Source organism: Oncorhynchus gorbuscha, unplaced genomic scaffold (genome assembly GCF_021184085.1).
Source record: "Oncorhynchus gorbuscha isolate QuinsamMale2020 ecotype Even-year unplaced genomic scaffold, OgorEven_v1.0 Un_scaffold_563, whole genome shotgun sequence".
NCBI lineage: Eukaryota > Metazoa > Chordata > Actinopteri > Salmoniformes > Salmonidae > Oncorhynchus > Oncorhynchus gorbuscha.
Window position 1 is genome coordinate 332,495 of NW_025745394.1, and position 16,118 is coordinate 348,612.

General features: G+C 45.1%; 1 pseudogene across 1 annotated transcript; it reads left to right on the forward strand.

Annotated features, from left to right (window-relative positions):
- The first annotated feature begins 4,071 nt into the window (after positions 1 to 4,071).
- Positions 4,072 to 10,196, forward strand: LOC124018685 (annotated as a pseudogene). The gene is made up of 6 exons (XR_006835657.1): positions 4,072 to 4,170; positions 4,813 to 4,873; positions 8,386 to 8,528; positions 9,027 to 9,197; positions 9,438 to 9,515; positions 9,735 to 10,196. The product of XR_006835657.1 is annotated as a myosin light chain 3, skeletal muscle isoform-like (transcript).
- The last annotated feature ends 5,922 nt before the right edge of the window (positions 10,197 to 16,118 follow it).

Consider the following 16,118-nt stretch of genomic DNA (forward strand, 5'->3'; position numbering starts at 1 on the left):
CCTCCATTTTACTGTCCCCTTTCCAGACCCTGTCAAGTGGTTCATATCCTCTTTCTGACTTGACCCCTCCAACTTTCTCTATATTTGACTCTGTTCACATAGGCACCAAAAATGTGCCTGTTAAACCACAGGTCTCCTGTGTGCAACATGACTGTTTACCTACTGAGCTTAGGGAGCCACCACAAGGTTCCCCGAACCACCTCCATCACAAGCTGCTCTGTAACCTGCTGTATTGACTAATTTACTGATGCGGTTATACATGCTAATCAGCACAACATCCTTATTGGCTGGTCCTGGGTCAGCTGTAAAGGGGTGTTACAGTATGAGCCTCTAACAGGACACTAATTGGGCTGTAACTGTGGAGCTGGATGACTACTGAAGTCATCTACCCTGTCCCTAAGGAACTCCACTCCTAACACTCTCTATGCCAGATCAGGCTCCTGTAACCCTGAAAGAGAGGAGGCACAATACGTCAGCTCTTTTTTTAAGCCTGCTCCCTGCCCCTCTTTTACGATGTGTGGCTGACATGGGTTTAAATAGTATTTGACTGTTTGCTTTAGCCTGTGGGTGGGTTTGGTGGTTGGGCTTGACATATGAGACTGTTCTATTGGTGCCTTTGAGCCAAGCAAGCTCAATCAACCATAGCTTAATGTGTGAATTGATTTCGAATAGTATTTGAACCCAAGACAACTTTGCTCAGGGTAGAAGGGGCAAATGTCCCGGTGACCCCCCCTCCTTGAGGAGCTGCTCCCTGTCCCCCTCTCTGAGATCGGGACAGAGGGAGGAGGAGATAAGAAACTGAACACCGCAGGAGCGAGGGTAAAAATAGTGCTCATGTGTCCCGGGGCGCGGCCTCTCCCAGCCCCCAGGCGTGTCCTTACACCACATTACATACAGCAGGAGGGGGAAGGAAAACACTGGTGGTGGGATGGGGATGGAACTACAAGGTCGGGATAAATTAAACCTGGGTTCAAATACTACTTGTATTACATTGAGCGTTTGCTTTAGCCTGCCTAGAATGCCAGGTGGGTGGGGCTTGCAGATTTGGGACTAATCTGTTGGGCTGTTAAGCTACAGGCAAGCACAGGTGATGAATTGATGTAGCGGTGCATGGTGGCTGGGTATTAACAGGGGATGTTACTAATGATGGCTGTGTTCTTGACCTTGTTGGGGGTCGAGGACAGTGACAGTCACACTGTGGATTCTATAGTCTGACCTACTGACCACTGTGACATAAGGGTCAGATTCCACACAGGCACAACATTTCCAACATGGTTTCTGACAAAAACAACTTGAGACAAAAGTACAGCCGATTGGGCAATAACAAGTGGCCACTGGTTCAATGTAAACTCTGTTTAAGTCCCAATGAAATACGGTAACTATCCTTTTTAAATTGCTTTGGCTATCTGGATTCGGTGCAGATGCACCTATTGGTGTCCATCCGAGCCGTTGCACACGTCATAGATCAGTACTCAGCTGTAGGCTATAGCCTTTTCCATGGCATTAATGAATTCTAATACCAAACATTATGTTGTTATTGTGAATCATTACTCATTCTTCATGCTGTTGATTTTCCAAGTCTTTTATACACCACACACACACAGTATAGCTATAATCTGTGTCATCACAAACTGGACTCATACAACCTTTATCTCAATCACGGATTATTATATTTCTTTGATTCGCTGCCAGGCTTGTTATCGACGTTCACAAGCACCATTTCAATAACGGATCATACAACATGCATCCTATATCAGAGACGTTGATATGTAGCCTGTCCACTTCTGACAGCCCAGACATGATGTATTTCTCCTGTGTATTCTGCTGTTAGGCCTGTTGACACAGTACAGTGGCAGATGACTCTCAATCTTGGACTATAGGTAGGATAAACTTATTCAAGGATAAGAATAATTGTTTCTTATAGTAGGACCACATTGTTTGGTTATTTTAGTCCAAATGTGCATTCCTATTGCGCAAGAATGTGTGCCCCCCACACACACACACACACCCTCCACAATCCCCGGGTGTCTGGTTTCGATTGAACAGGGTGAAGGAGCTTGGAGGGGGTGGTTGTTCTATTAGCTGGTGTAGTGATTGTCAGGTGACATTCCTGACATGCCGGCTCATCTTATTTTACGAAAGAATGCGTCTCCTATTGAGAGAACAATTGAACCAATAAGACAGAAGAATAAAGTGTCTTTCTGCCTGTTATTGGTAATTTCATACTACAGTGACCCACACACACAAATGATTGGCCAACGTCCACCTCTGTCATAATGTATTGGTAAAACATGCAACACACAAACTGGAGAATGAAAACAAGAACAAGCCTTTACTTTTGCCAACTGTAGCATTGAATACAAGGGAAGCCAGTGATCATTTGGCCTACCTTGATAAATAAAAGTATGAATAGCCAATCAGTCTTGATAAAAAGTATGAATAGTCCTGACTCACCAAAACAAAGTGTAAAGGGAAGCCAGCTTGGATATGCCATCACTCCTATCACAGAAAAATACCTTGAATTGTTGCATCTCGTTTTGTTGTTGTCCAACCAACGGTGGCCATCTTGCTAAAATGGACCCTTTCCTAAATTTGCCATGGGTGGAGATGGGTATTTGGATTTGTGGGTTTACTTAGTTCTCTGCACTGGCCAATGATTATTACAGTGATTTTGATTCAACCATAAAATACATTGTGCCCCTGGACTAAGAAGATTGAAGTTCAATATGTAGCTAGATGTAGAAGGCTAATATTAACTAGATAACATTGCCCATGAAAGGAAGTTATTCTAGCGAGCAAGCGTTTTAGCCAGGTAGCCTAAGACAACAACAAATAAAAGCGTGTACTGTATGACAATCATAGACCGTTTCGTCAACGTGCAAGAGGGAAGGATGGCATTGACCTCTACAAGTAGGGTGAGTCAACATGTTTTTTCCACTTGCACGAACAAACACACATCAGAACCATGGACAGCCACATATTTAGCTTCCATTGATTGGACACTTGTTAGTGGTATCTTTTTGATGTCACTGTTTTATACTAAGCTCCGGTTGATGCTGCAATAGTAGAGGCAGCTCCTGTTTTCTTTGCGACTTTCAGTAACTGTCCCTGGTTCTAAATCATTCGTCCGAAAATGTTGGAAACATGAACTTTGTTGACCATGCTGTATGTCAGGTAACTAACTGTTACATACAATATGCTTTGTGGACTAAACCGGACAGAGTTGCACTCCGGTTTTGTGATGAAACAGAGGTGTGATTGAATGTATTCTGCCACTGTGTCTACTTATTGTCTCGTCCTTTAGACCTAAATATCACGTTGTCAAGACATATGGACTAACAGGTTATAGAGCAAATAACAAAATTATCACAACAGACAGGTTGTAATATGGCTATTTTTTTCTGGCTTGGCTTCCCAGGGGATTTTTTTAACCCCACGCACATCTACTTATTATCCTACCACCGAATTCGTGTCAGTTGTTTATGGCCTAATGCAAATAGGTGTGCAGCGTCAATAGGAAAAGGCTAACTTGATTTGTAGGGCACTATGCTTATTACGACCAAAAAAACATCCTGTTAAACGTTGTGCTTCATGACGTACTGATGCTGCGGACCCAACAGGACCCTGCTTTTCGTTGTGTGTTTTGACTACTCCCTATACAACCATAAGAGGAGGAAGACTCTCACTGTTTAAAAATATCACATGAGAAGCTTTCTGCAGTTGTAGGTTCTGGTGGTTCGGCGCATTATTAAAAATCCGCTCCGGAACACGCAAATCCAGCCCATTTCAGTGCCCATCTATCACCCACCTACTTCAGGCTAGAATGTCAACCAATAAAATAATTTGCGACCCTTGTAAAGGGGTTTGGAAATGCTGACCCGAGACAAGGCGTCTCGAATCAGTTCCTTAGCCGACTAAATATAGCCCTGTCCCCGTCCTTCTAAAGGCCTGCCAGCGCTCCAAGAGGCGACCACAGCTCCACTTTCCGTATTGCCCTAAGAAAGTTAGAGAACTTCCAAAGTGGCATCTGACCCGCCCCGTGACATCACCACCCGATCATAAATAAGAGAGGGACATTGAGCATGGTTCAGGACCACTCTCTCTCTCTCGGGACTCCGGCTTCTTTAGTATTTCTTTCTGCCCCGTGTCAACTCCTTCATCTCCGTAATGGTGTGTACTTTGGGATTTACCACTGCCTGAATGCTTTTTTGTGCCTATACATTTGTGTGGCTTTGGGGCTATTGGATGATCTAAAAGCCTGACGTTGCTACAGAACTACCATCTGTGTGGCTTTGGGGCTATTGGATGATCTAAACGCCTGACGTTGCTACAGAACTACCATCTGTGTGATTTGGTATAGAGATTGGATATCAAGATTTGGGTGGTTCCTTTCTTTAACAAAATAAGCCACTGTCATACTCCATTTTGGGGGGAAGAAACCAAGGTGGAAGTATTAGATTAGAGCTTCTCATTGGGCTCCACAGAGAAACCTTGGAATATCTCCCTAATGCTTATCTGTACATCTCTACGTACTTGTACCATTGAAAGCATTTAATCTAGCCATCGTCACACTAACTACTGTAATTACTACTGAATGTAGACCTCCTATACACCTGTACTTGTATGTTATTCTGTTGAGCACCTGCATCACTTTGAGATTAGTCTCTGTATCACCATGGTGCCGGCGATGTGTTGGTACTTTGAGAACGGCAGGACGCCCGTGGTACATGGTGGTGATGGATTGGTTATAACAGGTCCCAGATCAGGTCCTAGGGACTCATCCTTGTCTTGTGCTGTGTGCATCTTTAATAGGCTGATGCTGCTCCCGCTGAGGCATCAAGCGCCTCCGCTTTTTCGGCCGACCAGCTCGAGGGTAAGTGAAGTGTGTTTAGTTTCTCAGGGCCGTCTCTTTGTTCAGTCTATCTACTCTCTAGGTGAGGACTCTGTGTAGGACTAGGTGAGGACTCTGTGTAGGACTAGGTGAGGACTGTGTGTAGGACTAGGTGAGGACTGTGTGTAGGACTAGGTGAGGACTGTGTGTAGGACTAGGTGAGGACTGTGTGTAGGACTAGGTGAGGACTGTGTGTAGGACTAGGTGAGGACTGTGTGTAGGACTAGGTGAGGACTGTGTGTAGGACTAGGTGAGGACGGACTGTGTGTAGGACTAGGTGAGGACGGACTGTGTGTAGGACTAGGTGAGGACTAGGTGAGGACTAGGTGAGGACTCTGTGGGACTAGGTGAGGACTCTGTGTAGGACTAGGTGAGGACTCTGTGTAGGACTAGGTGAGGACTGTGTGTAGGACTAGGTGAGGACTGTGTGTAGGACTAGGTGAGGACTGTGTGTAGGACTAGGTGAGGACTGTGTGTAGGACTAGGTGAGGACTAGGTGAGGACTCTGTGTAGGACTAGGTGAGAACTCTGTGTAGGACTAGGTGGGCTAGGTGAGGACTCTGTAGGGTGAGGACTGTGTGGACTAGGACTGTGTAGGACTGAGGACTGTGTGGACTAGGACTCTGTGTAGGACTAGGTGAGGACTCTGTGTAGGACTAGGTGAGGACTCTGTGTAGGACTAGGTGAGGACTCTGTGTAGGTGAGGACTCTGTGTAGGACTAGGTGAGGACTCTGTGTAGGACTAGGTGAGGACTCTGTGTAGGACTAGGTGAGGACTCTGTGGACTAGGACTCTGTGTAGGACTGAGGACTCTGTGTAGGACTAGGTGAGGACTATGTCTTTACAGATAGCTCAGTGATAAAGCATGTCCCCTGTGTTTTACAAAGTAGCACTCACCAAGTTCAATAGGCAAAATTACACTCAGTCAAGTTGCCCCCAGAATACATTCCCCTGTGGACTAGCTTTAGTTATCCTCTCAACGTAGAATTGTATGATCTGCATGGCTTCTGCACCATGAGGTCCCCTCTGTGAGGGCCTAACAAAGTGTGATAAGTCACTGGAAATGACCTAAGTTGTGTCCACTAGTTTTGGAGCCCATGGCCTTGACAACACAAGTGCAGGGGCTTGTTCAGCTGTCCAGAGGAGATTAGTGTCCCTGCTTCTATTCTGAGCAGCACTGTCTTGTCTTGAATGACAGAGCACAGTGGTCCTTGGGGCCCGCGTGGCCAGCCGCATCTCCGTACAGCAGGAGCCTGACCCCCCTCCCTCCACCCTTTGTTCCTCACTGAAGGACATGATCTTTTAAAAGACTCCTTTAGAGTGGCTGTTGTTTTTGTGTAGAGCTAGTTGGTGTGTAGAACTAGTGGCAGTTGGTGTGTAGAACTAGTGGCAGTGTGTAGAACTAGTGTGTAGAACTAGTGGCAGTTGGTGTGTAGAACTAGTGGCAGTTGGTGTGTAGAACTAGTGGCAGTTGGTGTGTAGAACTAGTGGCAGTTGGTGTGTAGAACTAGTGGCAGTTGGTGTGTAGAACTAGTGGCAGTTGGTGTGTAGAACTAGTGGCAGTTGGTGGAACAGTTGGTGTGTAGAACTGGCGGCAGTTGGTGTGTAGAACTGGTGGCAGCTGGTGTGTAGAACTGGGGGCAGCTGGTGTGTAGAACTGGCGGCAGCTGGTGTGTAGAACTGGCGGCAGCTGGTGTGTAGAACTGGCGGCAGCTGGTGTGTGTGTGTGTGGTGTGTAGAACTAACTAGTGGTAGGTAACTGGTCAGCTGGTGAACTGTTGAGGCCCTTTATTCATTTTAGCACCTAGTTAAGTATCACGTCAGCAGTGGCAGTCCAGTGGAATGTACACTTAACACACTGTTCATAAGACCATATACAATTCCTGTATGTCATCTTATACAATACAATTATTGTATAGGTGTTATTTTATCAGACAAGTCACTATTGATCAACTTTCATAAATAACCATTAATAAACAAATGTTTTTTCATTATTTGTAAACATTTATAACCATTTATAATGTAATAAAATTTATTATAAAGTGTTTCCTAAAGAATCCACTGCTTCTGCATACTCTAGACTAGAGAAATTGCTATTGGCTGGAGGAGCAGCTTGGCTGGGTGCTGCAGGAATACAGGCGAGCCCATTTGGCTGGAGGAGCAGCTTGGCTGGGTGCTGCAGGAATACAGGCGAGCCCATTTGGCTGGAGGAGCAGCTTGGCTGGGTGCTGCAGGAATACAGGCGAGCCCATTTGGCTGGAGGAGCAGCTAGGCTGGGTGCTGCAGGAGAAGCTAGGCTGGGTGCTGCAGGAATGCAGGCGGGCCCCATTGGCTGGAGGAGCAGCTAGGCTGGGTGCTGCAGGAGAAGCTAGGCTGGGTGCTGCAGGAATGCAGGCTGGGTGCTGGAGGAGCAGCTAGGCTGGGTGCTGCAGGAGAAGCTAGGCTGGGTGCTGCAGGAGAAGCTAGGCTGGGTGCTGCAGGAATGCTAGGCTGGGTGCTGCAGGAGAAGCTAGGCTGGGTGCTGCAGGAGCAGCAGGCTGGGTGCTGGAGGAGAAGCTAGGCTGGGTGCTGCAGGAATGCAGGCTGGCCCCATTGGCTGGAGGAGAAGCTAGGCTGGGTGCTACAGGAATGCAGGCTGGCCCCATTGGCTGGAGGAGAAGCTAGGCTGGGTGCTACAGGAATGCAGGCGGGCCCCATTGGCTGGAGGAGAAGCTAGGCTGGGTGCTACAGGAATGCAGGCGGGCCCCATTGGCTGGAGGAGAAGCTAGGCTGGGTGCTACAGGAATGCAGACGGGCCCTATGCTAGCGTGTGTTGATTACTCCAGAGTCAGCATTCTTCTGTTTAAACCGAGCAGGCGGACACGCCCGTGCCCGTATTTGGCATGGGTTACTTTCTTAGGGTGTATTGCTTGTCAGGCGCTGGTTCTAAATGCCAAACGCCAGCAGGCCTTGTAGGGGGAGTGAGGGAGGGGGGCAGCTGCTGCAGTTCAGAAATCACATAAGGCCAGTAATCTGTTGGATCACTTTCAATTGGGATTCACAGTGGAGTCCATAGAAATAGAGACCCGCCTGCCATGCTACCTTTCTGCACCTCTACAGTTTATAATTATTCAGGGGACAATGAGGGAGGAATCAAGCGGTCGCCATCTTGGAATCTGCAGCACAGCAACATGAGACATGTCGTTTCTCACCATTCTCCAGTGCTGCATTTAGAATGAACTTTTACGAGAACGGTGTCATTGATTGCGTGTAGTTTTACTACAAGTATTGAACAAATATCTGGTCTGTTTTGCCATTGGTTCACAAAACAAAATGACTAATAACGACGAAGCTCCTTTTCGTCCCTTTCAATAACTAAAATATTCCAACTTTGATTTATTGAAACATTTTGAGAGTGAAGAGTTGTCAGGTTACTTACTGTATGTTTGTGCCCACTTTCTGCTTGTCTTCATCCAACTCATTGTAACTCTTCTGCTCTTCCCTCCGCCCTCCAGACTTCAAAGAGGCCTTCGGGCTCTTCGACAGAGTCGGTGACAGCATGATTGGATACAACCAGGTGGCTGATGTCATGCGCGCCCTGGGACAGAACCCCAGAACAAGGAGGTTGCAGCGATCCTGGGAAAACCAACCCCCGATGGTGAGACCACCACTACTCCTATAGGTTGAGAGAACGTTGTGAGAACGTCATGATACGTTCAGGTATAAATGTAGTATGAAGACCAAACAGGCCTCTCAACTCCTGTAGAATAAGTAATGATGTCTGTTCTAGTCATGACATTGCAAAGTCCCACATACGTTTGCCCTACTGAATGTGGCCCCGGGGATGGAATAGTCCCAAAAGTGTAAATCCCACCCCACCGCCCTCCAGGTGGTCTTGATCAAACACTCCACGTATTTGAAATAAACAAATACTCTTTGAACCCACATCTGGTAACAATGTGAATGTTTATTTTGTTGTCTCGTTGAAAGACTGATTATATCAAATAATAATGAGGTAACGACCGTCACTAGCGAGACACTACTGTTGTACGTGGTGTGTACGGTGTGATCGTATGAAAACAAGCAGTGGAAGGCTGTAGATGGACCACCCTACCGTGTGTGACTAATGTTGATCTCTTCTCCTTCGCCGTGTCAGATATGGCCAACAAGAGGCTGGCCTTCGCCGACTTCATGCCCATGATGGAAAAGGTGGATAAAATAGTGAAGGGTACACTTGATGACTACGTTGAGGGTCTCCGCGTCTTCGACAAGGAGGGCAACGGCACCGTGTCTGGGGCTGAGCTGCGCATCGTGCTGGGCACACTGGGTGAGTGGAGTCTACGTTTAGACACGTTCCAGTACAGCGCTGACTGGGCAGTGGGTTCGGGCTTGGCTGGGTGACATCCCCTGGCCACCCTACACCCGAGGGACACTACTGCCACATTGCTTACACCTGTCTAACCGTCTCCGATCTACCCAAGTGCTTAGGGTGTAGGGTGTGTTGGGGTTGATTTTGCATTCAGGATGCGAGTGTTTTCCTGACTGGCTCGTTGTTGGTCCCTCTTAGGTGAGAAGATGTCAGAGGCCGAGATTGATTCCCTCCTTATAGGTCAGGAGGACGAGAACGGCAGCATCAACTATGAGGGCAAGTCTTGTTCAACCTCTAAAGAGCCAATACCTTGGATCCTGCACAGATCACGTCACAGACTGTTTTAGTAACACTATCATTCAAATATTATACTCTTATTTAAAGTGATCAAATTGATGTTTATCAAATGATTTTATAAATGTGTTTGTCTTTTATGATTTTTTTATTTAGGCCTCTTGCTCCAGTACTTATGCTTTCTCTCTGTTCTCCCCACAGCATTCGTCAAGCACGTCCTGTCTGTGTAAGATAGTGCTTCGGCAACCAAAGCTTATCTATCTCCCAGACCCCATGGTGTCAGGAGTGTTTTTCTAAAGACCAACCTAGGAAAGAAAAGGACTATAATGGGATGTCGAAAAGCCATTCTGTGTTTGTTTTATTTTCCTCTGTCAACTTTTCAACTCATCACTACTCCTCTCTACGGAAGTGACCTCTCCGCTGTCAGATGACGACCCTCGCCCCCACCTGGGGCGTGTTTCTCCACTTGGGGTGGGACGGTGACCACTCATCAAGTAGGGGATTGTACCCTCTGCCCCGCCCACCTCATGTCATCATCATCTTGCCAGCAATGATTGCTGGCTGGAAAAGATTGTGGATCGGCCGCCAAGCCCCTCCCCCATCAGTTATATTTATTTTCACTCTGCCGTTTCAGAATAAACTTTTCCAAAAGTACATCCCCCACCTGGCTTGATTGTTGGTCTTCTTCTTTGAGCTTTGTGACGATGCACTATTTTACAGGTGTCCTCCATGAAAAGATAAGACAGGAATATTAGATGTGTATAAATACACCTTCACTGAAATACAACTAGCATATATCATAGCATATTTTTCATAAACATGTAGTTATATTAAACAAGTGAACTACTGTCACCTGTTGACTGAAAGAACACTATTTGCTGAATCTACAGTTACATGTTGTAATGGTAAGTTAAAGGCCCAATGCACCCGTTTTTATTATGGTTTTCAATGGGTGGACCGGGGTGGTGGGGGCTGAAAACTAGCATTTATTGGCAGAGAGTTTTGGAACTCTATTACTGGTTTATTAACTAAACTCCATCTCACCAAAACAGGCTGAAACTTAAGGCATTCTTATCTAAACAGCTCTTACTCTAAAAGGGCATTATCATAATTTTCACAATTTCACAGTATTATACCAACCTCAGTGTGAAAATGTATAATACAGGAAAGTCACGTTTTTGACTGCAATGGGCCTTTAATGTGATGAAAATAGGAAGGTTGAAGACATTACAAATAACTTTTCTTCCATCGACTGTTTGACACATCTTCAGAAACCCAAGGATCTCACTTAGCATCTATCATGTTTGACTAGTCCCATACAGCCGTGCCATTTATCCATACATGGGTATTAAAGTATCATCAAACAACATATGGCTATATCAAGCCTTTTTGTACTGCAGAATATATATGTTAGCCCACTAAAACATATTCTCTTTTGGTACATACTTGCTGTTGAATGAAATGACCCATTCAAAAGGTTAGTTCACAATCTCACTGGATTAGAGAATAGCAAATCCCACACTGATGGGGGATAAGAATTTGTTCTTAACTGACTTGCCTAGTTAAATAAAGGTTAAATATTTTTAAAAATACCCTGAAATTTAGACTTTTCAATGTAACCAAAAACATATTGGGTTTTGAATAAAATAACACATTAAAACGTTTTGTTAATCTTATTGGATTATTGAAGCCCAAATCCCATACTACCCTAGGATACGTATGTAATGTGTAGGCAGAGAAAATATGTCGTAGGCTCATTCAGCAGGCCTTACCTCCGCCCAGTAGATGGCAGCACATTCAACAGATGAGGCTGTAGCCTACTCTTAAAGAAACGCATTCACTTTTGTTGTGTCGGTTGGGTAAAAGTGTTACACGTGAAAATGTTCTCAAAAGCTGTCAAAACGTGTAAAAGGTGTAAACATCTTACCAATCACACCATTAAAAGGTGTAAACATCTTACCAATCACACCATTAAAAGGTGTAAACATCTTACCAATCACACCATTAAAAGGTGTAAACATCTTACCAATCACACCATTAAAAGGTGTAAACATCTTACCAATCACACCATTAAAAGGTGGAAACATCTTACCAATCACACCATTAAATCACACCATTAAAAGGTGTAAACATCTTACCAATCACACCATTAAAAGGTGTAAACATCTTACCAATCACACCATTAAAAGGTGTAAACATCTTACCAATCACACCATTAAAAGGTGGAAACATCTTACCAATCACACCATTAAAAGGTGTAAACATCTTACCAATCACACCATTAAAAGGTGTAAACATCTTACCAATCACACCATTAAAAGGTGGAAACATCTTACCAATCACACCATTAAAAGGTGTAAACATCTTACCAATCACACCATTAAAAGGTGTAAACATCTTACCAATCACACCATTAAAAGGTGGAAACATCTTACCAATCACACCATTAAAAGGTGTAAACATCTTACCAATCACACCATTAAAAGGTGTAAACATCTCACCAATCACACCATTAAAAGGTGGAAACATCTTACCAATCACACCATTAAAAGGTGGAAACATCTTACCAATCACACCATTAAAAGGTGTAAACATCTTACCAATCACACCATTCATATGGTGAATGTGGATTCTTCCACCTTTTAATGGGGTGATTAGTGGCTAATCGGGTGCTTCTATATCTGAAGCTCTTTCACTTATCTTTTGGCTTCATGCTGCCTGGTAATCAATACTGTTATGGTTATGTCGGCGACCTAATGCACATTTTCCCCGATCAGTTCCGAAGTTTAACCAAAATAGTCATACTGGATTTATAAGTTAAGGTTAGACAAACTTGTGTTTAACAAACCTAATTTACAGTTTATAACAATAGCTGATCCCTATCTGAATTTTAACATAGTCGCAGTGTAATGATTTCATAGATTCTCAAAATAATTTCGTTTGATCAGCATAGTTGCACATTTATTTACCACAATCCTGGAAATCATGGGCTGTCATTGGAAATAAGAATTCATTCTTAAAATTAACTGACTTGCCTAATTAAATAAAGGTTAAATAAAAAATATTTAAAAATATCGGAAACAAAATGAAATACCTTTGTACCATCACGCAAACTGCAGGTCCCAGTTATACAGTTTCAAAAAGGGTGTGTATTTGTATGCAGATCTCAGTTATTAGAGCTTGCCACATTGTTAGCTTGTTCCTGATACCAGACATGAAGGTACAGTCTGGGATTTGTGAACCAATAAAGGTACAATTTGGTATTGGGGAACCCATACAATCTGGGATCTTGGAATCTGTTCAGTGGTAATTATCATTCTTTATATTTAATTTATACATTTTCTTGCATTTTTGCTTTGGTACTTTATTTTGCATCCTCTCTATTAGATTACTCGGGTCAGCTCAACATTTATATTACCCACTACATCGTTTATTTACTTTCAGGAAAAATGACCAAAACAACTCAGTGCCCCCACTGTCCTGCCCTCAACACATTGGCATGGAAAACATGCCAGACATGTTTTGGGATCTAAAAAACATGGATACCCTTCAGGCTGAGCAATACGGTCAAACACCGTAGTTCGGGCAGAACGCTAAAGCGAGCCTGGCTTGTGGTAAGTGTTTCACCATTTCACACTTTTGAACTGAGCCGAGCTGGCCTGGTTATACGTGTTTCCACTAGGGGACCTCATGGACTAGGGTGGGAACCTCCTGGACTAGGGGGGAACCTCCTGGACTAGGGGGAACCTCCTGGGGGGAGGGGGGAGACCTCATGGATCATGGGAGACCTCATGGACTAGGGGGAACCTCCTGGACTAGGGGGAACCTCCTGGACTAGGGGGAACCTCCTGGGGGGAGGGGGAGACCTCATGGATCATGGGAGACCTCATGGACTAGGGGGAACCTCCTGGACTAGGGGGAACCTCCTGGGGGGAGGGGGAGACCTCATGGATCATGGGAGACCTCATGGACTAGGGGGAAACCTCCTGGGGGGAGGGGTGGGAGACCTCATGGACTAGGGGGGAACCTCCTGGACTAGGGGGAACCTCCTGGACTAGGGGAACCTCCTGGGGGGAGGGGGGGGAGACCTCATGGATCATGGGAGACCTCATGGACTAGGGGGAACCTCCTGGACTAGGGGGATCCTCCTGGGGGGAGGGGGGAGACCTCATGGATCATGGGAGACCTCATGGACTAGGGGGAAACCTCCTGGGGGGAGGGGTGGGAGACCTCATGGACTAGGGGGAACCTCCTGGGGGGGGGGGGAGACCTCATGGATCATGGGAGACCTCATGGACTAGGGGGAAACCTGGGGGGGGGGGGGGGGGGGCTCATGGACTAGGGGAGGAACCTCCTGGGGGCGGGGAGACCTCATGGACTAGGGGGAACCTCCTGGGGGGAGGGGGAGACCTCATGGACTAGGGGGGAAACCTCCTGGGGGGGGGGGGAGGAGACCTCATGGACTAGGGGAGACCTCATGGACTAGGGGGAAACCTCCTGGGGGGGGAGACCTCCTGGGGGGAGACCTCATGGGGGGGGGCTCACGGACTAGGGGGGGATCTCCTGGGGGGGCTCATGGACTAGGGGAGGAACCTCCTGGGGGTGGGGGACCTCATGGACTAGGGGGAAACCTCATGGACTAGGGGGGAAACCTCCTGGACTAGGGGGGAACCTCCTGGACTAGGGGGAACCTCCTGGACTAGGGGGGACCTCATGGACTAGGGGGGAGGGACCTCATGGTTACATAGGGTCCCTGATCTCTGACTTGACTCAATTCGAGACCACATTTGTAACGAGTACAAACGTGTCAGAGACGAGACATTCAAAATGCAGAATGAAAAGTGTCCCGAGACGTGTTTCTATACTGCAGCACTGCTATGCCTGCTGCAGGCACAAAATGTACATTCAAGAACATAATTCTGCCTTTTTTTGACGTCTCTGCAGTTAAGATGGGTTGATTTAAGTTCTTATTGAAATATTTCTCATGTGACGTTGGTAGAACATGCTGTGATTAAACGGAGGATACAGTGTCTAATGCAGATACAGTAGGACACCAGGAATATGAAATGGTGTTGGTTTTTTGCAGTAACTTCTTTGTCGTTATAATATCCCAAACGGACTTGGCTGTTTCACCAATTGAAGTATTCTGTCTTTACATTTGCATTCTAGTCATTTAGCAGACACTTAACCTGTAATGTCTCCTGTAAGTCGCTCTGGTTAAGTAACATGCTCAAGGGCACATCGACAGATTTTTCATCTAGTCAGTTTGGGGTTTCAAATTAGTTACTGGCCCAATGTTCTTAACTGTGAGGCTACCTGACTCCTTGTAATGAGCACATGTTATTGTCAAAGACCATTTACCACGCTATGATACCAACAATACCAAGTATGGTGTGGTCACAGGAAAGGAAGACCCAATTACCTCTGCTGCAGAGAATAAATTAGAGTTACCAGCCTCAGAAATAAAAAAATAAATGCTTCACAGAGTTCAAGTAACAGACACATCTCAACATCAACTGTTCAGAGGAGACTGTGAATCAGGCCTTCATGGTTGAATTACTGCAAAGAAACCACTACTAAAGGACACCAATAAGAAGAAGAGACTTTCTTGGGCCAAGAAACATGGGAAATTCTACAATGTAGAAAGTAGTACAAATAAAGAGAAACCCTGGAATTAGTAGGTGTGTCCAAACTTTTGACAGGTACTAATATATACAGTGGGGCAAAACAAGTATTTAGTCAGCCACTTAGAAAGATGTTGAGGTTGTGGACAGGTGTCTTTTATACTGATAACAAGTTCAAACAGGTGCCATTAATTACAGGTAATGAGTGGAGGACACAGGAGCCTCTTAAAGAAGAAGTTACAGGTCTGTGAGAGCCAGAAATCTTGCTTGTTTGTAGGTGACCAAATACTTACTTTCCACCATAATTTGCAAACAAATTCATTAAAAATCCTACAATGTGATTTTCTGGATTTCTTTTCTAATTTTGTCTGTCATAGTTGAAGTGTACCTATGAAGAAAATTACAGGCCTCTCTCATCTTTTTAAGTGGTGGCTGACTAAATACTTTTTTTGCCCCACTGTATATACACACAAAATCTATAATTACGTAATGTGACCAACTCACCTGAAAGAAGGCACAGCTGAATCTCTACAGTAACATGTTGCAACAGTAAGTTAGTGGGATCAAAGAGGAAGACTGAATAAGACATTACAAAATAACTTTTCTTCCATCAACTGTTTGACACATTTTCAGAAACTTGATCCGTTGTCAGAATACCTATCAATGATGCATTAGGTCCAATGAAGATAAGTTAGTTGATTTATTATAGATTTCTGAGATAATATGACCAGAAGTCTTATGTTGTGGATGGAATGAATGAATATGTTTGCAATCAATCACTGTCAAACAAACCTGGATGAAACCAATGCAACATCCATGCCAAGTGTGTTCCTTGGGACATCGAACTCTGACGAACTCTAGGGTCATCTCAAGGATCCCACTTAGCATATGAGCCGTGAGTAATATATCAAGAGTGGCTATATCATAAAGCACTTTTGTACTGCAGACAATGTATGTTAGC